Genomic DNA, 27,976 nt, shown 5'->3' on the forward strand with positions numbered 1-27,976 from the left:
ACCTAAGCCACTGCCCTTCCTCCCAGTCCTCTCCAGGCCGTGGTGCCAGCAGGCTCTTTTCCCCAGGTGTTGACAATCAATCCTTCAAGAAAGGTGATTGCCAAACATAAGAGGAACATTTTGAAATGCATCCTGAAAGAATGTCAAATGCAGACATTTAGTAGATTCAAGTAAATAAAACTAAGACAAAGAGAAAGTGTGTGCTTCAAATTCTGTCAGCCTTTGAAGCTCAGGATTCCTGCCCGGATCCTATGGTTTTGATTGGACTGCACCACTGGATGAAGATATGAGTGTTGCAAATCCAATAGGTATTTATTCACTCTAGAAAGGTTTTATACTGGAAAGTGTAACTCCAACGGTGTTTTTATTTTTGGATAGATCCTTTTTCTCCTCATTTTATTACAGTTAGGAAATAGTATTCTATACTCCGCAGTCTGTCTTTAGTCTTGTTTCTAATGTTCCTCCCCCACACTCTTTTTCCCCAAGAAGCGGAGGCAGACAGTAGCTTTTGAATGTTTCTGTTTCTGGCAGGTATCCTTTTCCTAGCTCACAGCCTGCTCTGGCCTTGTTATGCAGCAGGCTGGTGGAGTTACCAGGATACCCAGAAGTGACCACTTCTGTGTCTTTGACAGTACCCTGATGGATGAAGCTGATTAGTCAAAGCCAACTGCTTATTTTCAGGGACTTATTCTCTTTTCCTATTTTGCCAATATCACCTAATTGAGAACCAGATGCTTTTAGCCAACATCTTCTGTAGTTCAAGGAACTCCAAAAATCTTCCCCTACTCCAGGAATCTAATGCCCAGTCTTGAATAAATCAGTTCCCCCTACTCACTCTAAAGGAAGCATGCAGTTTTTAAAGGAGCAGGTGAACATATGGGTGCTTTTCTTTTCAATAGAGCATGGAAATGTCTGGAGACACAGAATATTTTGGAGACAGTGGGGGAAGCAGGCATGAATATATATTTTAAGGATTGTAATTTGTTGCATAATTTCCTGGAGGCAATTTAGTTCTATCAAGTTTTAAATGCACATACTCTTGACCAAGGAATTTCACTTTTAATCATTGCATCTCCAAACTCTACTAGCATATATGTCCAAGGAAGACTGTATGGGGATATTAATATGGTACTGTTTACAATAGCAAAAGGTTAGAAGCAGTCTAAATGTCCATTTAATAGGGGACTAATTCAATAAATTATCAGACAGCCATACAATAGATTCTTTAACAATTGTAAAAATTGTTTGAAGAATGAAGCAGATCTATAGGTACCGATATGGAAAATTTCCAAGATATATGAGGTGTTGAAGAAGGGACAGACAATGCTGCCATTTATGTAAATAAAGGGTCTTTATGGGGTGCCTGCGTGGCTCTGTCAGTTAGGTGTCTGCCCTTTTCTCAAGTCATAATCTCCTGGTCCTGTGATCAAGCCCTGCATCTGTCAGGCTCCCTGCTCAGCAGGCAGTCCTCTTCTCCCTCTCCCTCTGTCCCCCCCCCCAACTTGTGCTCTGTCTCTCAAATAAATAAATAGTATCTTTTAAAAAAAGCGGGGGCTTTATGTATACATGTGTATGTTTGTGTATGTGTAGCCTATCTGGACGCATTGTTATCAGCAGTCGCCTCTGGTGAAGGGAACTGGGGAGCTAAAAGAGAAGGGTGGAAAGAGTCTTATTTCACCATATGCCTTTTTATAAAGCTTAAAATGTTTTCCTTGTGTATTTAATTCCTACTCATATAAGCAGGTAATTAAACAAACAGTAGATGTTAATTTTTCATCTTCCCATTAAGATTTCCTCTTACTATTTGCTTTCCACAGAAAGGATTCTCTTCCTGGTCCTTGGGGTCAGATAGACCTTTAGTTCTGGCCCCCACTGACTAGCTGTGTGATACTCAGCAAATGATTTAGAATTGTCCAGAGCCTCACTTTTTTTTTTCTCCTGTAAATGAGATTAATAATATCTCAAGACTTACTGGGAGACCTAAATAAGACAAGGTCCCTCCCATAATGCTTAGCCCAAAATCCTTAATGGGACGTGATAAACAATCTTTCCCCCTTCAGGAGGTGATGCTGGCAGTATAGACATTTCTAACACCTTGCTGCAGCCAAAAATCTTTCCTTTACCCTTCTTTGAAGGGAAGTCTTCCCCTTATAGCCCGCTGAAGGTTTTACGGCTTACTAGGTTAAAACAAACAAAAAGACAAGAAGGTACCATAACACAAATAAACAAAACTTCTTCCACACTGGTGTTAATATTCAAAACAGGACTCTGATGAGGACCACAGACTGGCATTAGAACAGGTGGAGCCGCCATCCCACTGTGCTTGCACCGTCCTCCCCAGGGCCCCTGAAAGTTTAATGTTTTTTTTGCAGCTGTGACCCTTAGGCCCCTCTGGAATCCACTTAGTTCTAGCAGCTACTCAGCCCAGGAGGACCAAACAGCCTCTGAGCTACCCAGAGTCATTTTCCCCCAGTCTCCTGGGGGCTTTACTTTCAGAAAGAAGGTTTTTGTTTGTTTTTTTTTTTTTCATTAGGTTTTAAACACGTATAAAAAAATTGTTTCCGTTTTGATGGGGAAAGAGGGTACTTTTGAATAAACTACTTAGCTCTCTAGGGGAACTGCTGTGGCAATGGAGTGTTTGTGCCTGTATGTGTGCACATACACTCTTCTATTCAGAGATTTGCAAAGAAGCTGAAGCAAGTGAAGTGTTTTGCTTTGATTCCCCTTGTGGCCTTGGTCTAGTTGTAGTATACCACATCCTGGGTAGTTTTACGCACACCGACTGCAATTGCTGCTGAAGCCAGAGGTCGCGGACTCGAATTCACAGAGAAGGCCTGCGTTCTTTTGAGCTCTGGGGAGAGTTGCAGAGACCCTAGTACTTTGCACCTGTCTCCATCACCATTTACCACATTGCACTGCCTGTATCAGTTTTATAGTGTGGGGTTGAAGCGGAGGGTGAAAGCACTGAAGCCAGTCAGATCTGGTGTGAAAGCCAGCGCTGCTGCTTTCTATCTAGGGAGACTTCATGTCTTAGTTTGTTTCAGCTGCTATCACAGAATAACTTGGGCAGCTTATAAACAATAGACATTTACTTTTCACAATTTGGGAGGTTGAGAAGTCCAAGATCAAGGCATCTGCAGATTCAATGTCTGGTGAGAGCCCTCTTCTTCATAGACAGAGTGCCTTCTTGCATGCAACCTCAAATGGCCAAGGAAGGGATAAAGGATTTCTCTGGGACCTTTTTATAAGGGCACTAATCTGATAGCTTCTGTCCTCGTGACCCAATCATAGACCCCACTTCCCAATATCATCACACTGGGGGTTAGGATTTCAACATATACTTTTTGGGTGGGTCTGGGAGCAGGGACACATTCAGATCAGAGTGCTTGGGTAAATAAAGAAATCTCCCAAAGCTTTAGTTTCTTCATCAGTGATACAGGGATAATAATGGTACCTGCCTCATGGCGCTGGTGTGCCTAGCATAGTGCTTGGCATGCAGTGAGCCTTCAGTCAGGGGCACTGCTAACTCAGACCCTGGTTGTCTTTCTGCTTGATAGTGAGTTCTTACAGGGCAGATGCTATGTCTTTCCCTTTATTTATTTTTTTCAGAGAAACCAGCCATTATTTATCTCAAATATAAATTTGACATATTTGACGAAGAAATATAACCTTTTGATGTTTCCATTGAGTTAAGACAGTGTTCAGAATATTTCAGCAAGAAAAACATTTTTTTTATAATGTTCAGTTAGCCACTGTATAGTATCCCAAGTGCCCAGCATATTGCTTAAGCATTTGATGAAAAAACGAGATCCCCAGAAGAGCATCACAACGTGACCGATTTTGTGACACATTTGCCATTTTTATTTGACTGGCATCCTTGGAAGACCCCCTCTTAACATCATTTTTTTCTGGACTACTCCTCTGCCCTTGGCAAACTCTTCTTCTTCTATGTATTATTTTATAAATTATCTTTCACAGGTGCATTATTATAACTTGTCATCTGTTTTTTTGTCTTCAAGAAATTCTCTCATCAAGTCCAATAGAAAAAGAAAAAAAAAGAAAAAGATTTCATAGATTTATGACAAATTTTGTTAGTATTTCTTGTTACTTAAAATATGTGTTTGGCTAGAAAGTAGGAAAGGTAATTGCTTTTCAGAATTTTGCTACAATTCTCTTAGGTCTATACTATGGCATACAGTATGTATCTTAAGACTCTTTCCCATCCAAATTTGGATTGGGCCTCTTTTAAATTTTCATGCAACTTCATGATGTAGCTTCATGATACCCAAATTCAAAAGAAGCCACTACAGAGTTGGTTCAAAATATATATGACTTTCAAAAAGTGAAAACTAACCAGCTGCCTCTTTTGTATTTGACATAGAATATTATTATAACATACTATGTAATAAATGAGCACAATTTGATACCAACTTTCCCCGAAAATATTAATATTGTGATTATAAAAGAGAAGGCACTTGAGCTTTTCTATTTCCTGGAGAGAAAACTCTTCACTTATGCTTTTCAGACATGACCAACTAGGCTCTGATGCCTTTGTTGTCAGCTTTAAAGTCACAGAATGAAAGAGCTGGAAAACTATAGAGGTCACCCAGTCCAACCCCTTCATTTTGCAGAAACTACATAGCTTAACCAGGATCACAGGGCTAGTTAATAGCAGGATGATACTTAGAAGCCAGATCTCCTAAATCATTGTTCAATGATTTTTCTAATCCACCTAATGCCTTTTCTCCTACATTCAAGATTTAGAGGTTTTAGTGATGCATATTCTAATATTGTTACTCTTAATTTAAATAATTTGAGGAATGATTTCCTTAAGGAAATTCTGTAGGCAGTTAAGAATGTGCCTATTTGTTTAACTGAAAGTAAACAAAAATGAGATAATAAATAGAATGTATTTGGGATCATATTTGTCACAAAAACCAGTATTTTGTGACCGAATTTATTACCTAGTCATGGAAATGAGTCTAGTGCACATGAAATGCGTGATATGCAGATGTTTTGAAGTGACAGATTATATGTATAGAGAAAATGTTTACTGAGGACTGCAGGAGTGAGAGAAGGGTTCATGGAGGAGATGAGACTAAATCTAGGCCCTGAAGAATGAGCAGGAATTGGATATGCAGCTGGAGAAGCAGAGCATTCCACACAAGAGCACGAAGCATGTGAGAAGCAGTGGAAGTGACAATGGAGCAGTGTGGGTGTGTGTCTTGTGTATTCATGAGAGAATGGTGAGGAAGCCAGTCTGACTGGAAAGGAAGGATAGGCTGGTAGGGTGGAGTCATATTATGAAGGACTTTGAAAGTCGGGTAGAAAAGGTCAGACTTGTAGACCACACTGAACTTACTTGGCATTTTGAGCTAAAGCTTGACTCTGTAGTGGCTTTTTGAGACTGTTACTTGGGCAGTTTGGTTTGGAGAGTCTGGGTGACTAGTCATGAGGCATTTCAGTATCTAGGCAGGAGATGGTAAGATGCAGAGACAAGTGGAGATGGAAAAAAAGAAGAAAATATAAAGACATTTCAAAGGAATAATCACTAAATCTAGTGATTATTTTAGATTTGGTAGATCTGTTAGATTTGGTAGATCAAGAGAAGAAATTGTTCCAAGTTGGGTCCAAAGGTTTTTACCAAGCTCAAAGAAGTTTGTTTGAACTTTATTTCCTGCCAAGATTAGAATTTGAGCTGATTGTTCTAATAGGACCTATTCCTAGTCAGCAATCTTTCTCTCCCCACATCTGTTCTCTTCTTGTTTTGGGTTACAGAGTTCTTTTATTAAAGGTGTGTCTTATTTCCCTTAAGGAAAAACAATATTTGTAAAAAAGTTGTTTGGTTCCTTGGACCTGCCTTCTGATTATTGTTGACTTTGCCACTTAATTATCTCATTGTTAAATATATAGAGAACGATCTCTGGAGCCCATTAGTCTCTGCAGGTGAGAATGTATTTAATCTATGGGACAAAACAAAATTACTTACCTGGACTGTTTGTTCTCTGACTAATAATGTGGTCACATTGATCCACCCTCAATGCTAAATGAATTCCTGAAGGTTTTTGTATGGGGGGAGGCATTAGAAATGGCTTAATTTCCATATATAGCTAAGGGAGCCAGTGAGGGACCTTGGATACATTTAGTAGGTGACTGACTAAATTTTAAAAGATTGTAGGGTACAGAAACCTGCAGATTTGTACAGAGAGTGACATTTTTTTTTTCTGGTTTAAGGGACATTCCATTCTTACTGCCATGTCTCCTTCATCCTGAGAGAGGCTGAGAAGGTGAGCTAGAAGAGCACTGTGCTGCAAGTTTTCCTAATACCGGCAAACATTTATGTAGTAAAATGTTATTGTTATCACTATTCTTACTTAATCTTCACAGTAGTCTTGTGAGGTAGATTGATTGATTTAGAGAGCTCGTGCATATGCATGCAAATGAGCAGAGGAGGGACATAGGGAGAGGATCTTTTTTTTTAATTTTTACAATTTAAATTTAATTAATTAACATATAATGTACTATTATTTCAGGTGTAGAGGTAAGTGATTTATCAGTCTTATATAATACCCAGTGCTCATTACATCACATGCCCTCCTTCATGTCCATCACCCAGTTACTCCATCCAGAAACCCTCAGTTTATTTCCTAGAGTTAAGAGACTCTTATGGTTTATCTCCCTCTCTGATTTCGCCTTGTTTTATTTTTCCTCTCTTCCCCTATGATCCTCTGTCCTATTTCTTAAATTCCATATATGAGTGAGATCAAATGATAATTGTTGTTCTCTGATTAACTTATTTCACTTAGGAAAATACCCTCTAGTTGCATCCATGTTGTCGCAAATGGCAAGATTTTTTTTGATGGCTGAATAGTATTCTAGTGTGTGTGTGTGTGTGTGTGTGTGTATAGCCACTTTTTTATCCATTCATCTGTCGATGGACATCTGGGCTCTTTCCATAGTTTGGCTATTGTGGACATTGCTTCTATAAACATTGGGGTGCAGGTGCCCCTTCAGATCACTACATTTATATCTTTGGGGTAAATTCCCAGTTGTGCAATTGCTGGGTCTTAGGGTAGCTCTATTTTCAACTTTTTGAGGAACCTCCATACTGTTTTCCAGAGTGGCTGCACCAGCTTGCATTCCCATCAACAGTGTAAGAGGGTTCCCCTTTTTCTGCATCCTCACCAAAATCTGTTTTTCCTGACTTGTTAATTTTAGCCATTCTGACTGGTTTGAGGTGGTATCTCATTGTGGTTTTGATTTGTATTTCCCTGAAGCTGAATGATGTGGAGCATTTTTTCATGTGTCTGTTAGCTATTTGTATGTCTTCTTTGAAGAAAGATCTGTTCATGTCTTCTGCCCATTTATGGTTGGATTATTTGTTCTTTGGGTGTTGAGTTTGAGAAGTTCTTTATAGATTTTGGGTACTAGCACTTTATCTGAAATGTCATTTGCAAATATCTTCTCCCATTCTCTCAGTTGTCTTTTGGTTTCATCGACTGTTTCCTTTGCTGTGCAAAAGCTTTTTTATTTTGATGAAGTCCCAATAGTTCATCTTTGCCTTTGTTTCCTTTGCCTTTGGAGATATGTCTAGAAGAAGGTGCTCCAGCCGAGGACACAGAGGTTCCTGCCTGTGTTCTCCTCTAGGATTTTGATGGATTCTTATCTCACATTTAGATCGTTCATCCCTTTTGAGTGTATTTTTGTGTATGGTGTAAGAAAATGGAACAGTTTCTTTCTTCTGCATGTGGCTGTCCATTTTTCCCAATACATTTGGTTGAAGAGACTGCCTTTTTTCCCATGGGATATTCTTTTTTTTTAAAGATTTTTTTGTTTATTTGACAGAGATAGAGACAGCCAGCGAGAGAGGGAACACAAGCAGGGGGAGTGGGAGAGGAAGAAGCAGGCTCATAGCAGAGGAGCCTGATGTGGGGCTCGACCCCATAACGCCGGGATCACGCCCTGAGCCGAAGGCAGACGCTTAACCGCTGTGCCACCCAGGCGCCCCCCCATGGGATATTCTATTCTGCTTTGTCAAAGATCAGTTGACCACAGAGTTGAGGGTCCATTTCTGGTTTCCATTGATCTGATCCATTGATCTGTATGTCTGTTTTTGTGCCAGTACCATACCGTCTTGATGATTACGACATTGTAATAAACCTTGAAGTCCGGAATTGTGATGCCACCAGTTTTGGTTTTCTTTTTCAACATTCCTTTGGCTATTTGGGGTCTTTTCTGGTTCCATACAAATTTGGGATGATTTATTCAGTTCTGTGAAATAAGTTGATGGTATTTTGATAGGGATTGCATTGAATGTGTCGATTGCTGTAGATAGCAAAGACGTTTTAACAATATTTGTTCTACCAGTCCATGAGCATGGAATGTTTTTCAATTTCTTCGTGTCTTCCTCAATTTCTTTCATGAGTGTCATAGAGTTTGCTGAATACTGATCCTTTGCCTCTTTTGTTAGGTTTATTTCTAGGTATCTTATGCTTTTGGGTGCAATTGTAAATGGGATCGACTCCTTAATTTCTCTTTCTTCTGTCTCATTATTAGTGTATAGAAATGCAACTGATTTCTGTGCATTGATTTTATATCCTGCCACTTTGCTGAATTCCTTTATGAGTTCTAGAAATTTTCAGGTGGAGTCTTTCGGGCTTTCCATAGGGAGAATCATGTCATCTATAAAGAGTGAGAGTCTGACTTCTTTGCCAATTCAGATGCCTTTTATTTCTTTTTGTGGTCTGATTGCTGAGGCTAGGACTTCTAGTACTATGTTGAACAACAGTGGTCAGAGTTGACATCCCTGCCGTGTTCCTGACCCTAGGGGAAAACTCTCAGTTTTTCCCCATTAAGAATGATATTCGCTGTGGGTTTTCATAGATGGCTTTTATGATATTGAGGTATGCACCCTCTATCCCTACACTGTGAATAGTTTTAATCAAGAAAGGATGGTGCTTTTTCTGAATCTATTGAGAGGGTAATATGGCTCTTGTCTTTTCTATTAATATAGTGTATCACATTGTTTGATATGTGGGTGTTGAACCACCCTTGCAGCCCAGGAGTAAATCCCACTTGGTCATGGTGAATAATCCTTTTAATGTACTGTTGCATGCTATTGGCCAGCATCTTGGTGAGAATTTTTGCATACATGTTCATCAGGAATATTGGTCTGTAATTCTCCTTTTTGTGGGGTCTTTTTCTGGTTTTGGAATCAAGGTAATGCTAGCCTCATAGAAAGAGTTTGGAAGTTTTCCTTCCATTTATATTTTTTCAAACAGCTTCCAAAGAATAGGTATTCATTCTTCTTTAAATGTTTGGCAGAATTCCCCTGGAAAGCCATCCAACCCTGGGCTCTTGTTTGTTGGGAGATTTTTGATTACTGCTTCAATTTCCTTGCTGATCATGGGTCTGTTCAGGTTTTCCATTTCTTCCTGTTTCAGTGTTGGTAGTTTAGACTACTCTGGGAATGCGGAGTATCCCTTTCTTCCAGGTTGCCTAATTTGTTGGCATATATTTGCTCATAATATGTTCTTATAACTGTTTGTATTTCTTCAGTGTTGGCTGTGATCTATTCTTTTCCATTCACTATTTTATTTATTTGGGTCCTTTCTCTTTTGTTTTGATAAGTTTGGCCAGGGGGTTATCAATCTTATTAATTCTTTCAAAGAACCAGCTCCTAGTTCTGTTGATCTGTTCTACTGTTCTTTTGGTTTCTATTGCATTGATTTCTGCCCTAATCCTTATTATTCCTCTTCTCCTGCTGGGTTTAGGTTTTATTGGCTGTTCTTTCTCCAGCTTCTTTCGGTGTAGGGTTAGGTTGCATATTTGAGACCTTTCTTGTTTCTTGAGAAAGGCTTCTTTGCTATAAACTTCCCTCTTAGAACCGCCTTTGCTGCATCCCACAGATTTTGAACAGTTGTGTTTTCATTTTCATTTGTTTCCATGAATTTTTTAAATTCTTCTTTAATTTCCCGGTTGACCCATTCATTCTTTAGTAGGATGCTCTTTAGACTCCATGTATTTGAGTTCTCTCCAACTTTCCTCTTGAGATTGAGTTCCAGTTTCAAAGCATTGTGCTCTAAAAATATGCAGGGAATGATCCCAATGTTTTGGTACCAGTTGAGACCTGATTTGTGACTTGGGATGTGATCTATTCTGGAGAACATTCCATGTGCACTCGAGAAGAATGTGTATTCTGTTGCTTCAGGACAGAATGCTCTGAATATATCTGTGAAGTCCATCTGGTCCAATGTGTCACTGAAAGCCCTTGTTTCCTTGTTGACCTTCTGCTTTGATGATCTGTTTGTTGCAATGAGGGAGGTGTTAAAATCCCGTCCAATGATTGTATTATTATGGATGTGTTTCTTTAATTTTGTTATTAATTGGTTTATATAATTGGCTGCTCCCATGTTAGGGGCATAAATATTTACAATTGTTAGATCTTCTTATTGGATAGACCCTTTAATTATAATATAGTGTCCCTCCTCATCTCTTCTTACAGTCTTTGGTTTAAGATCTAATTTGTCTGATATAAGGATTGCCACCCCTGCTTTCTTTTGATGTCTATTAGCATGATACATGGTTTTCCACCCCTCACTTTCAATCTGGAGGTGTCTTTGGTTCTAAAAGGAGTCTCTTGCAGACAGCATATTGATGGGTCTTGCATCATTATCCAATCTCATACCCTGTGTCTTTTCATTGGGGCATTTAGCCCATATGCATTCAGAGTAACTATGGAAAGATATCAATTTAGTGCCATTGTATTACCTGTAAAGTCACTGTTTCTGTATATCGTCTCTGGTCCTTTCTGGTCTGTTACTTTTGAGCTCTCTCTTTGCTGAAAGGATCCTTTTTACTATTTCTTTCAAGGCCAGTTTAGTGATCACAAATTCTTTTAGGTTCTGTTTGTCCTGAACGCTTTTTCTCTCTCCTTCTATTTTGACTGACAGCCTTGCTGGAGAAAGTATTCTTGGCTGCATATTTTTCTCTTCTAGCACCCTGAATATAACATGCCAGTCCTTTCTGGCCTGCCAGATCTCTGTGGCTAGGTCTTTTTCCAGTTTAATGTTTTTACCCTTGTATATTAAGGACCTCTTGTCCTGAGCTGCTTTCAGGATTTTCTCTTTGTCTCTGAAATTTGCATGCTTCACTATTATATATCAAGGTATTGACCTGTTTTTACTGATTGTGAGGTGGGTTCTCTGTGCCTCCTGGACTTGAACACCTGTTTCCTTCTCCAGATTATGGAAGTTCTCCACTGTAATTAGCTCCAATGTACCTTTTGCCCGTCTCTCTTTATCCTCTTCCTCTGGGATTCCAATTATTCTAATATTGTTTTGCTTTATGGTATCACTTATTTCTCTAATTCCTCCCACATGATCTATTAGTTGTGTATCTCTTTTTTCTCAGATTCTTTATTGTCCATCATCTTATCTTCCGTGTCACTAATTCTGTCTTCTGCCTCATTTATCCCAGCAGTTAGAACCTCTGTTTTTATTGCATTTCATTGATAGCCTTTTTGATTTCACCTTGATTAGTTTTTAGTTATTTTATTTCTCCAGAAAGGGGTTCTCTATTGTCATGTATGCTTTTTTTTTGAAGCCCAGCTGGTATCTTTATAATTGTTATCCTCAGCTCTACTTCTGACATCTTACTTATATCTATAGTGATTAGGTCCCTGGCAGTCAGTAATGCCTCTTGTTCTCTTTTTTGAGATGCGTTTTTCCTTCTTGTCATCCTGTCCAGATTAGAGTAGATGAATAAGAGAACAAAATACTAAAATAGCAACAACCATCCAGAGAAATATACACTAAACAAATCAGAAGGGACCCGAAACTGAAAAAAAAATTGAAAAAGAAAAGAGAGAATATAATCAGACAGTTGCACAGAACAGAGCAATACACTGGATCCTGTGTGTATTTTGGTCTGTTTGTTAGAAAAATAGATCCCAAAACTGTAAAGAAACGAAAACTTAAATATGTACAAAAATAAAATTAAATACAATGAAAAGATAGATGTAACTATAAAGATGAAAATTCAAAGAGAAAAAAGTAAAAGAAAAAGAAGGAATATAAACAAACAGGATGAACAGAACAAAACAATACAGTATATTCTGAGTGTTTTTTGGTCAGTTTTTTAGAATAAACTAAATCTCGGGGCGCCTGGGCGGCACAGCGGTTAAGCGTCTGCCTTCGGCTCAGGGCGTGATCTGGCGTTATGGGATCGAGCCCCACGTCAGGCTCCTCTGCTATGAGCCTGCTTCTTCCTCTCCCACTCCCCCTGCTTGTGTTCCCTCTCTCGCTGGCTGTCTCTATCTCTGTAGAATAAACTAAATCTCAAAATTATAAAGTAAGAAGTTTTATGTGTACATTTTATGTATATATGTACACATATATGTACAAAAATAAAAGTAAATACATTGAAAGGATAGAATGTGTCTGTAAAGATGAAATTTTAAAAAGGCTGTAAGGAAAAAAGAAGAAGAAGAAGGAGAAGGAGAAGGAGAAGGAGAAGGGCTCGCCGATTGCAGCTGTCTTCCCCACTCTGATGCCTGGGAACTCTGTGGCACTCAGGCACTCCTGGGGAGTGACCTTGGGGATCCTGAGACCACACTGTCTCACCTAGGATTCTGCCCTGCTTCACCACCTGAGTGCCTTTTAGGCAGGGGCATTCCTCACCGGAACCAACTTGTGAAAATTCTGATTTTGTGCTCCGCTGCTATTTCGCTTTCCAGTAGCTGGCTTATGGAGGCTCCCTTCCCGCATGGTTTGTCTTCCAATATATCACCTTGGATTCACTTCTCTGCACCTCCTACTTTGCAGAAAGTGGTTACTTTTCTATTTGTACAGTTTCAGCTATTTTTTTCTTAGATATCTGTTTGAGTTTGCAGTGTTCAGAATGATTTGATAGCTATCTAGCTGAATTCCTGGGACCAGATGAAATTATGGTCTCCTACTCCTCCATCATCTTGGATTCAGAGCCTGAGAAAGAAAATTTTAAGCAGGCTCCATGCCCAGAGTGGAGCCCCATTCAGGGCTCAATCTTGTGAGGTAGATTTAATTATCATCCTCATTTTGCAGATAATGTCACTGAGAAAGTCTGAGACAGGTAAAATGAATTGGGTTTTAAACCAGCCATCTGACTCATCTGACTTTAAATCCTGAATTTTTCTCATAGTAATGTGGAGAGCATGGGCAAGAAGTCAGGCTCCTAGAACCTGCCAACTTGTTTACATGTTTTATTTTTCAATTATGTGACATTGGTTCTTTATGGATTGTTTGGACTTGTCTATTACAATAAATAATTCATAGAGTTGTATATTTTTTTTCCATTGGCTATTTGTTCCTGTGAACTAATTATGGTACATAAAGTCATCCTTACAGCTGTTTAAATTATCCAACCAATCCAAATTCTTGTTTAGCTTCTTACAAGGTCCTGCTTGACTTGGAAAAAATGGGTGTTCCATTTCTTTCACTATATTTAGCTGCCTGGAATGGTAACTTCTACCTGCACTTTGGGACTTTGGCTCAAAGCCAATGTGGTTACACAAGGGAAGGGTAAAGTGGCTGGATCAAGGTTGTATTTTGTGTCAGCCATTTTTATAAGGGCAGTGTTTGGAGAAGAATGTTGCAACATGGCTGGAGGAAATGTTGGGTTGCGAGCATACTTGGCGTGGTTTGCTATGATTTTACTCATTTTCTCCCCATTAGGCTGTCTTTATCAGCTTGTCTTTTGGATACTTGCAGCTCTAAAATAGAGTTCTGTGAAAGGTAGCATGTTCTGTGCTTAAACTTGTGGCAAATTATCAACACTGCTCCTCTTTTTAAATTCCAAGAAAATATACTAGGCACCAAGGAAAAACTGGCTGGCATTTCTTCTGCTTGTGATATGATCATTGTATTCCTTGATTGGAAGAGATTTTGAGAGATCAGCTTGTTCTTTCTATCTTGCCCTCATCTTCTTGAAGTGGATCCATTAAAAACATCCTCAGAAAAGGCATCACATTTTATTAAACCCCTAAAGAGAGTCCAACTTCTTTTTATTATTAATTCTAGTGTTTATCAATTTAGACTGTGTTTAAATAACAGGAAAAAAGCTGATGATGACAAGGTTGACTAACTCTGTAGTCCTCTTCCTATTTGTTTTGGCCCAATACGTAGCCAGTTGAACTATGTAAACATGAGCGATGCACATCGATGAAAATACTGGACTGGATTATGTGACACTCAGGTGAAAAACATAACCATATTATCAGCACATTCATCCTTTACCTAATTTCAATCCCTGAGAGATTGAAGTAAACCTCTTCTGAAACTGCCGTAAATGGAGGTTTTGCTATTTGCTGTGTAAGAAACCTCCATATGTACTGGAAAATAAGAGAAAGAAATTCTGGACCCTTAGAATAAATCATCAGAGAATTTTTTGCTGCTCAAGTCATCCTAGGGATCTAAGTTGTTCGCTAAATATGAAATTGCTTATAAACAATTTAGGACAAAACCCAACAGTTCTAAGAATTTGGTAAAAATTAGCTATTATTTAGAGAAAGCAGCCCCAGGGTTTAAAATGAGCCCTCCACACAGAGGAGGACAAAGGAAGGTAATAGATGAGACAAAGTGATAGGAGCAGAACCAAGCCATTAGTCTGATCATTTCTGCTGAACAATTGTCATAACTTTAGGGAAGAGACATCCTCAGTCACTACCCAAACATACCTCTGTGTAATACTGCAGTGTTGTTTCTATTTCATTTAAACACCTACTAATATGTTTCTGATTTATCCACAGTTGACCTTGTCACTCTCAAATCCTCTGTGGAAGGCTTAAGATCCTACTCCATTACCATGGGAAGCCGAAGTGTCTGAATCAGAATGCCTCTACCATCTGAGTGAAGGGCTATTCCTGGCTGGGGAATAGCAGATGCCTAAAGTATCTGACCAGATCAAATGAGGTGAGAACCCCATGCTAGCACTCTGAGCAGGGCAGTGGCATTGATCCCATTAGAACTGGCAAAAGGATGCAGCTCTTGGGGAACATTCCCACCAGTGGACTCCTTTGGCAGTCTTTTACGTGTCTTCAAGCAGATGAGTCAAACAGATTACCAAAATTATCCAGGATACTTAAAAAAATACAATATCCTATGCCCTATTATCTGATATTCTGATCTTGTAAGTTTGAGATATGACCCCTGACAATGTTTTATAAGCTTTGTAGATGATTCTTGGAGACTTTCCTTCAAGTAATTGAGCTTTTCCAAAGGGATCATTTATCCTGAATAAATGGGGGAAACTCTTTGAGCTTTAACAGTTTGCTCACCTATCTAAAAATGTAATATTTTACAGGGCTTTGGACAGATCTGATTTAGTTCTATAATTAGCCCTTATTGAATTAGTTATATCTGCAGCAAAGTTCATGGAGGACACCGAGGTCTTCATTGGGATTTCCAAGTAGGACAGGCTCTTCTTAAATCACCCTGTTTCTGAGATGTGAGCTGGTGGTCTGTGTGAGGGGTTAAAGTGCCTGATTAGCCCATCTTCCCAGTCCCCCCACTGCAGAATCAGCTTTTTTTTTTTTTTTTCCAAAGTCCTACCCTGGCCTGGAAGTAGATCATTGGCTTACTCTTTATTCTCATGAGCCTGGCATGAGTCCTACCACACACAGGTTGTATTTGGTGTGCTAGATGTGAGTGCTGTGTGACCTCTCTTTTGGAGTCTCTTCTTCTCCTTACATGCTGACTTCTGCCTTATTTACCAGTGTAACTTTCCACTTCTTCACTTGATCTGCAGCCTACCTTGAGTCTTTGCCCACTACTCCAGCCCCCTGCCTTACTGCCTGGCTCTTGCCTCTTTTTTCCTGTGGCCTGTTCTCTGGACCCTGCTGCCTAATCCTGCAGTGCACGAAGTAGCATATCTTGTGGAGCCAACAGTGACTCCCCAGACTTAAACTGCCTTGGTTGGAAGCTGGCTCCAGCACCTTCTAGCTGGGTGAGTTTGCACAAATTACCTAACTACTCCTTAGTTTCTTTACCTTATTTTCTTCATCTTTCTTCTCTTAGTTTCTTCATCTGTAAAACAGAAATAATAGTACCTACCTCATAGAATTGTAAGAATTAAGGCAACACATGTAAAATACTTAGAAAGTATTTAATAAGTGGAAGCTACTCTCATGATTTTTACTGGCTCACTTGGAGCCATGAAACCATTGCCTGCTTGGTTTCAAATTTTGTCTGCTACATGAAGTTTAGTTCACCACATCCTTTGGACATTGCCTCTTGTGCTGCCTGGTACATGAGTTCCCAGCTGCTTATCCCTCCCCTGCCCCTGCAGTGTCAGTGGTGTTTCTGGGGATCCTGTGCAACACTTGCCCAGCCAGCCTCATTTATGACAATTCATTCTCTTCAATTTTCTTGCCTTTTTGTTGACTGAACTGACCAAGTTCCTCAACTTCATATAGGCTTTAATTTCTGATCACTTGGTCATCTTCCTGCCCCCACTTCAAACATTTTCCAAATTCTTTTCTCATTTAGTTGATTAAACCCAATATGGTTTACAAAGGTTTAGAAACTAGGCTGAGGATTCAAAGATTATCTTGGGGTCCCTATATGCTCTCCCTGAGTCTCCATTCAGGATCATACTAAAGTGTTGAACCTCAGAATGCAGCTGTTCTCTGGCTGCTGACATGCTCTCACTCACACTGAAAATTTTATTTGTCTTGTTATACTATTTTGCAAAAACTAATAAGATCTCAAGAAACTGCTGATCTATTATCATGGAGGGCTTAGTGGTGGGTTGCCTCTTTTTTGGTGGTGAAGATAAGGAAATGATGATGGGACAAGAAGAGAAAGAATATTGCTATTTATTCAGTAAATATTTAATTAGTACCTATTTTGTGCCAGGCATTGCTCTAGGTGCTTAGGAGACTATGAATGAATAAAACAGACACAGATCTGTCATGGAAATTTTCCATCAAAGGTGGACACAAAATCAATAGTTGTATTTTAATAAAAAATATTTTGATTAAAATTTAGAGGTGGGGGCGCCTGGGTGGCACAGCGGTTAAGCGTCTGCCTTTGGCTCAGGGCATGATCCTGGCGTTATGGGATCAAGCCCCACATCAGGCTCCTCCGCTATGAGCCTGCTTCTTTCTCTCCCACTCCCTCCTTGTGTTCCCTCTCTCGCTGGCTGTCTCTATCTCTGTCGAATAAATAAATAAAATCTTAAAAAAAAAATTTAGAGGGATGTATTAGAGTTTAAACAGATATCAAAGTTTTGGAATTATGACATTTTATAACATGCTTAGCAAAATACAGATGTTGTTAGTGATATTTCAATTAATAAACAATAAATATAATAAATAAAGGTAATTAGCCTTTACCTTGATATTTTTCACATTTTCAAAAGCTAAACTGGATAATGAAAGGCATGCAATTTTATCCTGGTGATCTAGAATCTTCTAGAAAATGTTGATGAGGCTGTGAGGCTCTAAGGTAAATTGTGTATGGCAAAATTAACAAATACTGTTCTGCAGTGATCAGTCACCCTCTAAAAGGGATTGGCAGTCTTCTGGATTAAAAAATCAGATCTTCATTTATTACAATTTTCTGTGTAGTAGCAGGGGTGATGTCCCTGTATGGAAAGAGGTAAAGGTGCTGGCGGTGAGAACGGTGAGAGGGCAGGCATGACAGTGGCTTAAAGATCATGTTCTCCACACGTCTACGTGAGGCTGACTGGTGGGCATAAGGGTTATTTCAGGACATTCTGGGGGCAGCAAAACTGACAGAAGATACGGAAAAGGGAGGGTAGTTTTCCCCCAGCCTTTAAAAATAGAAATCACATGGGGAAGAGTCACATCTTAATTCTTTATAAACTAACATTTTAATATCATGGAAAAGAAAATTACATAAAACCGTGTTTTAAAATGGTTCTGATATTTTAGTATATTTAAATTACATGTTAAAATATTTAAAAAATAAAGCACAGCTCTTAAAAGAATTAGAGTGGAAATTTAGAAATTCGGAGCTAATTCAACAAACTGTATTTGAAAATCCAGACTGTATTTAGCATTTTTTCAAAGCTCTGGGAGTGCAATAGTTGCTAAGATACATCTCTAGTTCTCAAAGAACTCACAATATAGTAGAGGGTGAGGGTGACACACACAACACCAAATGAACACTATTCATTGTTGTAGATGGTATCAGATTAGATCCCCTCAAGTTACTGTGGAGGAGGGTGGGCTGGTTCTGGGAAATTTTATTATCAAGTTTTCTTTCTTTCTCTTTTCACCCTTGTGCTTCTGTGATTTTATGGTTTAATTATAAGTGTGGCTTTGTTTGCAAATCATCTCAAATCCTTTTGAGAAGTAAAAAAAATGTCCTTAATCAGTAAAGATAATCCTCTGATAAAGTAAAATTTGGATAAAAAAAGGAGACAAGACATCAAAGTTAGAGTAATCTTAAACCATTATGTATAAAACACCCCTCAAACAAATAGGCTGTTTGGAAGAAAATCTCAGAGTGAATTTGCTGGATGGCTTGTCAAAGGTCCTGTTTCCTGATTCAAAGTGATTATCACTGGGGGATTTCCTTACATTCAGCAGTCTCCTGTTCTTTTTACTCTAGTTGAGTAAAGGATCACAAAGAATCTGTCAGGATTGGGAAGAGAGGAAAACTATGAAGAAGGAGGATTCTCCAGATGGAAACACTGGCAAAATTCTAGTTCTGGGGGATTATAAGAGGGGAGAGATGGGGCCTGCCTAGGTAATTAGGAAGAAGGTGGTTAAAACTTGGATCCTACATCTGATCCCAGTATTAGGTTGAAGAGGCAAGCTTTCACTCAGTAGCTCCAAAATACGATCAGATGAGTATAGCCTAAATGTTTCCAATTCTAAGAGTCAAGATAGGGCGAAATTTTGTTTGGGCTGAAGAAGCAACACCGCATTAAATTAAACAAGTAGTGACAGAAATTAAAGAGTCATATGGTTGAAGGCACCACTTTATTTGCATGGGTTTGCATTTCTTTAAATCTTATTTTATGCAGTTTTAAAACTATATTTTGTATCGTTTATAATTAGCAATGTTGAGTAATTTTCTATTTGTACTGTTACATTAGTAAAAGCTTCTTTTATACAAAAAAGAAGAACCAACTCAGTTGTAAACTAAATAATCTGAGAGATGTGTCTGGTGAAAACTAGCTGGAATTCATAACATAACTGAGGACTCCATTGTGTCTTCCAGTGTCAAGGACACAAATTGCAAGCATAGCAATCCCGTTCAAGAAGATTTAACCAGCCTTGTAAATCCAAACCTACTGAGGAATTGTAAACAGCAAATCATGGCAGGGATTGGCTGGCAGCCACTGTAAATCAAGAATGGAGCATACTACATTGTCATTGCTTACTCCCATTTGGTGATAAATTTTTTTGTGTAGGGACTGTATTTGACTTAGCATTGAATCCCTGGAGCTCAAAAGTATGGGATGCATAGTTGGTATTTGAGGACAATTATGAAATGAATTAGAAACTAGGGTGAGGAGTGAGGAGGGAAGCCAAAAAGGGATGTATGAGAATCTCAAAATTGAACTGAATTTGTTTTCCAAATTTGCCTATAATCTTCCTTGGCTTTTCCTATGAGCCGTAGATAGTTTACTTCATCTAAAAGGGCTTATTAGGTGCCAAAGAGAATCTTAATTTTAGTTTTCAAACTGTAGATTTGTCTTTCCATTGACAGCATGTTTCTTAACAACAATGGTAGTAATTTTGTAGATTCTTTGCAGTCTTAGAATTAAGACTTAAGGGCCACTATGTGAGATCTCCAACCAAAATATATTTTCTATGACCTCAAATGCACCTAATCAAGTAAGACTGTTGTCTTCAGGGAATCCTTGACATTCAGGCCCATCTATTTAATAGAGAGTGGGTAACAATAGCCCCTTTATAAAATTGCCTATTTAATTCACCTCAATTAAGTGAGAATAACAAACACAAGAGTTTTAACCCCAGAGATAAAGTAACTGAATTGCAAACCCAAGGATGAGTGCAAGTTAATGGATTTGCTTTGGGAAAGGCTTGGGAAGACCCACTAGAACAGGCAACTGCAAAAATACAAAGTGGGATTTTGTAAAGAATCTTCTCCTTAAGGATTAAGGATTAGTGCTTTGAAAATATGATAGCACACAGAAAAATAGCATTAGGAACTGAAAAAAAGAAAAAGAAAAAAAGCATTTTCTAAAACAGCCATTCTCAGCCAGAGTGCAAAAGACACCTTTCAGCTGGAGTGGCTTTTATCATTGCCTGGTGCCAGGTTGCTGTAGCATTGGCAGGCAGCTTCACACAGCTTCTTTCCTTCAGGAGTGCCAGCAGGGAGAAGCTTGCAGAGCATGTCTGCACAGGCGACCAGAAAACTCAGGTTCTAAGGGCTAAATAAGGAGATTGATTCTAAGATTCCTTCTTAGTCCTTGATGACTCTAGAGATGGTGGTAGCCCTGTTGGTTTCATTAGGTGATTTAAAAGAATGTATTGAAGAACATCCTAATAGGACCACATGACTGACTATACACATTATACTGCAAGATAAAGTCAGTTTTTCTCGCGCTTGGTCATCATCAGTCTATTTCATGTAATACTGCTAGTCAGACTTCTTAGGTCCTCCTAGAATTTCAGTGAACAATTCTAGACATCCAAGAAACATTTTTTTTATAAAGGTACTATTTTTTAATAGCAAGCATATGAAAATAAAAGCAGCTTGACCATCACATCTTGGTGGCAAAGTTACAACATTTTTAGACAGTAAATAAACAGAAGGTTGTTTTAAGGAGCCGTAAACCTAGGCAAGAAGACAGTCTGGAGATAAATGCAAGAGCAGGAGGGATGGTAGAAAGGGAGGAGAATATCCTCCTGGGTGGGATATCCTCCAACCCTGTGACTCCAAGCATAGTCTTTTGTATTTATGAGAAACACCAAGGGAAGGTGTTAAAAAGGCAAGTTCAAAGCCCAGAACAAAGAGGTTCTGATTCTGTAGGCTTGTGTGGTACCTAGAAAATCTGTATTTCTAAAAAATTTCCCTGGGATTCCAGCACAGATGGTCACTGGACTACACTTTCAGGCACCTCTGCCACTGATATGAAGATCTGGCAAAGGAAGGCTCTGTTTACTGAATAAAATCTATTGAAACATATGGGAAGGGAAGGAAAAATAAAATAAGATTAAAACAGAGAGGGAGGGAAACCATAAGGACTCTTAACTATCGGAAACAAACTGAGGGTTGCTGGAGGGGAGGTGGTTGGGGGGATGGGGTAACTGGGTGATGGGCATTAAGGAGGGCACGTGATGTGATGAGCACTGGGTGTTATATGCAACTGATGAATCACTAAATTCTACCTCTGAAACTAATAATACACTATTAATTAATTGAATTTAAAATAATCTATTGAAGAAGTGGGTCATGAAAGGCTTCCTGTTTGGGTCTAGCTCCTTGCTTTTTCCCCAAACTCACTGGGCACTTCACCACTTCAGTCTTTGCTATGCTCTTTTTCTCTGTACAGGTTTCAGAGTCTGAAAGGCTGTGTTTGAATTCTAGCTTCAGGCGTGTGCTAGTTTGGTGACCTCAGGCAAGTGATTCACAGTCTGGCACTCAGTGTCCTCGCGTGTATAAGGGGTAATGTAGTACCTGTCTTCTGGGGTTACTGTGACAATTATAAGAGAAATGGCCTGTATAAAATATATGGCACAGGGGCAGAATTTAGCAGACATTTAGTACATTATCACAACTACTGTTGTTACTTTTTTTTGGGGGGGGGGCAGGACTGAAGCACTCCCTTTTCTCTTCCAAAACTTAGTTACTCTTTGTAGCATTCCTTGATGAGCCTTCCTTAATACCATCATGAATTACTCACCAATCTGCACTCTCATAGTACTTAAACATATCTCTTTGTGTCCCTTTTGACATTTGTTTTTAGTTTGTTCCCTGTCTCTCGAGTGAACTGTAAACTCAAAAACAAACAAATAACAAAAACAAACTTGTCTTTTCCCCCTTCTGTGGTTTTAGCGTCTTACACATAATTCTAGTTAAGGCAAGGTGTTTGCTTATGTGTTTGGCACTGTTCTAAGCACTTGTTCTAAGCACTGTTCTAAGCACTTGTTCTAAGGAGCAAGTTAAATCATGGTTCAGTTTCCTGATACATCTTATTAAATTAAAAAAAAATAATACCAAAACAAATCACAGGTATAAAATATTTAGTGTGTTCCTTCTGAAAGGAAACTTCAAATCTATTATGAAATTGTGATAAGTGTTTAGCTTATTTCAAAGAGCAAGATTTTGTAGAATACCATAGTAAAGACTTCCTGACATTGACATTCCTTTTTTTAGCTTTATTGAGGTATAATTTACATATAATAAACTTGCTCATCTAAGTGTACAGTTTGAGAATTTTTGTAATTATGTATAGATGCATAACTTCCAGCATAATCAAGATACAGAAAAATTCCGTCACCCTAGAAAGTACCCATATGCCCCTTGCAGTTAATCCTCAACTCTGACCCCTGGCTTTAGGCAACCATCGTCTGCTTTTTGTCACTATAGCTTTATCTTTTCCAGAGTGTCATGTAAGTGGAATTATACAATACAGTAGTCTTTTGTGTCTGGATCGTTTGCTTAGAATAAAGCTTTTGAAATTTATCTGTGGTGGTGGTGTTTGAATTTTATTTTTATTTAACTTTAAAAAACGAAGTATAATTAACATTGGGTGATATTGGTTTCAGGTGTGTAACATAATGATTCAAAAATTCTATACATTACCCATTGCTCATCTTGATAATTGTACTTTTAAACCCCTTTATCTATTTTACCCATCCTTCAACCCACCTCCCCTCTGGCAACTACTGGTTTGTTCTATGTATTTAAGAGTCTGGTTTTTTTTGTCTCTTGTTTTCTTTGTGTGTTTATTTGGGTTTTTTTCGTTAATTCCACATATGAGTGAAATCATATGGTATTTGTCTTTCTCTGACTGATGTATTTCATTTAGCATTATACCCTCTAGGTCCACCCATTGTTGTTGCAAATGAAAAATGTCTATTTAGGCCCTCTGTCCATTTTTTATAGGATTATTTGGTTTTTTGGTGTTGAGTCGTGTAAGTTCTTTATGTATTTTGGATATTGGATATATCATTTAAAAATACTTTCTCCCATTCAGTAGGTTGCCTTGTTTTATTGGTGGTTTTCTTTGCTGTGCAAAAGTTTTTATTTTTGTGTAGTGTACGTTGTTTTTAATCAGTTTTTCTTATTGACAAGTAGTATTACATATTGTAGAAATACCATGATTTGTTTATCCATTTACTAGTCGATGGGCATTTGTATTATGCTCAGTTTTTTTGTTATTATGAGTAATGCTGCTGTCAAAGTCTTTGTGTGAAAATACGCTTTTATTTCTCTCAGGTGAATCCTTGGAATGAGTTTGTTGGGCATGGTAAATCTGTATTTAACTTTAAAGATGCTGGCATATTGTACTAGAGTTCTGGTAGCTTCTATTTTTGACGACACTGGATATTGTCAGTCTTTTAACTTTACCTCTTTTAGAGAATGTTTAGTGGTAGCTCATTGTGATTTTAACTTGCATTTTCTTGATGACTAATGGTGTTGACTATCTTTCCTGGACCTATTAGCCGTTTGCATATCTTCTTCAGTCGTTGTTTATCCAGATCTTGTTCATTTAAAAAATTGGGTTGTTTGTCCTTTTCTTATTGAGTTGTATGTATGTTTTCTAAAAAAAATACTCTGAATATAAACTTTTTGTCAAAGGTAGTTGCAAATATTTTGTCACGGTCTGTGGCTTGCATTTTCATTTTCCTAATTGTGTCTTTTGAAGAGCAAACATTTAAAATTTTGATTAATTTATTTTATCTGTTTTTTCTTTTTTGTGCTTTTTGTTTCTTGGTTAAGAAATCTTTGCCTAACGATGTCACAAAGATATTCTTCTAGAAGTTCCATAGTTTTTTACATTTAGATCTACCTTCATTTCAAGTAAATTTTGAGTTTCACATAGACATTTAAATCCTGCTTTTATTGGAGTTCTCTCTTCTTGCTGATGTGCCAGGTAGCTCATCATGTAACCCTGTCAGGTTACACATGGCCATGTAGAAACTAGCATAAGAGAGTGTGTGGGTGTGAGATTCAGGGAAACCTTTAAAGCTGGTAGCTATTCAGTTCTTAAGTTCCACAATAAATAAATTGTTTAAATTAGGCTGTTGAATTTTTGTGGGGTATGTAGAAATAATGGGAGGGAAATATCTCGTGGTAGATACAGAGTTCGAGTAATTTTTTTTTAAATCCTTAAGCCTCGGGCAGATGGATATGCTCAAATCAAAGTTAACTAGAATAAGGTATGACTGTAATGCCTATTAATGACTCCAAGTTTTGTTGAATCTTCTAAATGTGAGGCCAAGTGATATTATTTTTCTTGGTTTTTAATTTTCTGCCCATTTCCAGGAAGCATAGAGTTCTTATTTGGAGAGAACAAACACTTCGCTCATTGCTGCAAACCTGTCTGAAACAGGGAAGGACCAATCTTGGGAAACTTTTTCAGCCTGATGTCTTTTTTCCTAGCCTGCCTTTTGCCCATAACCACTCCCACATGCCCTGTTCCTAAGATAGTCTGAAGTTTCAAAATGCCAACAAAAAATTCTCTGTATTTAGGTTGTTTTGGATTGTTAATTATTGGTGGCAATGGATGAGTGTTCAGCACCTTGGAACTTTTGCAAAAGAAACTTAATAAGGATACGTTTGCTGTAGTTGGAAAGTATTTGATGAACAGCTGACCTTTCAAATGTTTACATGAGTTGAATCTCTGAACGGCTAATGTTAGGAAGGTCCAAATTCTAATTCAGAGTTAGACACTGAATCCCTTTGTGGGGAAAGCTTTTAAATATCTTCAGTTTTTTCATTTGTTTTTTAAAAAAAAAAGGCTGACTTCACCTACTCATTAATTCATTAATGTTTGTGAATGTTTTGAGAGGATGAAAAGCCTTTTTTTCAGGGCAGTGCCCTATTGTTCCCTGTCATGATTATGGTGTGCCGTTCACCTGAAGTAAGTGGGTAAGTCATGTGCCAAGTTTGCATTGTAGAAAGGAAATGATTCTACAGGTCCTTAACCATGAGGTGGAAAAAGATGTTTCTTTCACGTGGAGCTTGTGAATAAAGCTTCCACTGTTCTAAGGAAAAAAATGTAAAAGGAAACATAGTTGTCTGGATTAGGTCACTTATAAATACCTTTAAAAATATTTACATAAATCTCCATTGACTAACCAATTCTCTGTAGCACGTTTCATAAACATTTCTTCTCAAGTAATTTCTTTTGAAAATTCATATGTTTGGTGTGTTCCCCCCAGCTCCCCCTCTCCATTGTGTGTTGCATGCAGTCTGGTGTTTACATAGTGCTCAGTTGACTTAAAAAAATCAATCCATACATCTCAAAAAACAAGGGAGATAGGCTGAGGAAGAAAGTTAGGGTGGAGGAATTGGGAAGAGCCTTCTTTCTATTGTGGCTTTTTTTTTTTTTCCTGATGTAGTATTCTACAATGGTTTTTGCTTATGTTCAATTGCTTTGTTGCTTGAGTTCCTCTTTTAGATGAGTTTTCCTGCATCCCTCATCAACTGCACCAGTCCACCAAGGCTTGTCTCACCCTAAGCAGTTCCAGAACTGTCCTTATGTGGTTCTGACATTGCACAGGAAGCAGCAAGCCAGGGCATGTCCATATCTTCACTGGAAAAGGCCATTTTGAAATTGTTCTAAAATCAGTAATCATTTTGGTCGCACTTGGTATGAAGGGAATTCTCAGGGAATCACATGCCATAGACATCATCTGATTTCCATGAAGGGAAGATAAGTGCTGTGTTGTTGTTACTGGAAACAGTAAAAAGAAGTCAAGTTATCTGATCGCTTCTGTTGAGGTCTGATCATACCTTGAAGGTGTCTGGAATGGAGAACAGAGGTCATTTTTAGTGTTCAAAAATGGAAACAAAAGACAACAGTTTCCAGCATAGTGTTAAAAACCAACCAAACAAACCCTTCCCCCCCAACAAAGTTTTCAGCACTTAAAATTCAGAGGTTTCACATAAAAATCTGGATTCCCAGCTGTTTTTTGAAAAATTGGGAGATTTGGTGTCTGTATCTTGCTTTCAGATTTGACAAAATTGATTAAATTGGAGCATCAGCTGGCCCTTGGGATATCTGAAGGCTCATATTACCAGCTTGTTCCCTGGAAATATGATCTGCAGGGTTTACATGCTCAGAATAAAGGTCCAAATACATCCTCTTAAATCATTCCCTTCACTCTCTCTTAATAGTTCCTATCCTTTGAACAGGAAATAGACATGGGAAAGCATGATAAGAGAATGAATGACTCTTTATCATGCTTTCCCATGTCTATTTCCTGTTCAAAGGACAGGAGCTTAGAGAGTGAAAAGAGTGTTTTAAGAAGATATATTTGAATCTTTATTCAGCTTTTGATAGTCAGTACTTCACAAGGTTATCCAAATAACTCAAATTTAAATATACTGATTCAAATATACTTCCTTGGGTTTTTGTGAGGGCAATATGTGTAAGTGTTAGGAATTATATAGGCTTAAAAAGAAAATTAAATATTTTTCAAAATGGTTTATCTGATATTTAGGACCTTTTAAGCAAAACTTTGTTAGCATGAACACTTGACAGTGAAACAAACTAATCTCCACTGTAGTGTAGTGACTACCACCAAAATTATATTTATATCTAAAGAGAGATAAAATAACAATCAGACAACAATACCTCTTTACTGGAAAGTATGGATGAATTTCTGAGACCACATTTATTCTAAGATATATTTTGTTTATAATTCTACCTTTTTCCACTAGACATAAATTGCTTCATAGATATTCATCCTTTCTTCCGAATAGCATCCTGATTTTCTTCTGTGGTTTTATCTCTCTCCCATCTATTGCAGTCCCAGGGGTCTAAAGGGTGGTGGTAATAAATCAAGCCACCTTGGATTCCCATTAGAGAAGCCCTTACTCTTACTGCTAGGTATAGGCATGTGACTCAAGTTTGGAAAGCTGGACTCTTGATTATTTGAATCTTGAGCAGAGTGGTACAAAGTCAAAAGCAACAGTTGAAACTCAGGTGTTCCAGGGATGTTGCTTTGATGGTCAGGTGGTTCCTTGTCTTGTTCTTGTCCTCTTCCCAAGTCTGGTTTCTCCAGGCTCCCTCTTGATTTCATGAGATTTCTCAATATTCTGTTTAATTTTCTTTCTTTTTTTCTTGCATATAATCAGATAGCTCTAACTGATATATCTAAGTCCTGACTCTGTCTTGCCGCTTCCCCTACTACTGCCTTGATCCATTCTTCACTGGCTCTTGCCTGGAATACCAAAGTAGCCTTCTTGCCAATCAAAACAGATATATTAATATTATTAATATATATCTGCCAAACATTTATAAGTCAATTTAAAGCCTTCTCCACTCAAAACCTTCGAGTGGCTTCCCAATTCACTCTGAGTTAAGGACAAAATCTTTACCATGTTTACGAAGGTTCACCATGATCTGGCCCCTAATGCCTTTGCGATGTCATCTCCTACTACTCTTTCCCTCCGTGCTACACTGGCCTCATTGCTGGTCCTGTAATGTCAGGCATAATCCAGCCCCAAGCAGTCTGCACTTGCTCTTCCTTCTACCTTGATTACTTTTTCTCCAGACAGCTGCTTTAGCTCATTCTCTCACCTTGGGATTTTGGTCACATATCACCTATGTGATGAGACCGTCCCTGACCACCATATTTACAATGTAAAGACCCTCCCATCGCTGGCATTTCCTACCCATTTCTCAGCTTTTTTTAAAATTTAATTTTTAAATTTTAATTCCAGTATAGTTAACAGACAGTATTATATTAGTTTCAGGTGTACAATACAATGATTCAATAGTTCTAGACATTATTCAATGCTCATCATGATAAGTGTAC

Source organism: Ailuropoda melanoleuca, chromosome 3 (assembly GCF_002007445.2).
Source record: "Ailuropoda melanoleuca isolate Jingjing chromosome 3, ASM200744v2, whole genome shotgun sequence".
In the NCBI taxonomy this organism is placed as follows: domain Eukaryota; kingdom Metazoa; phylum Chordata; class Mammalia; order Carnivora; family Ursidae; genus Ailuropoda; species Ailuropoda melanoleuca.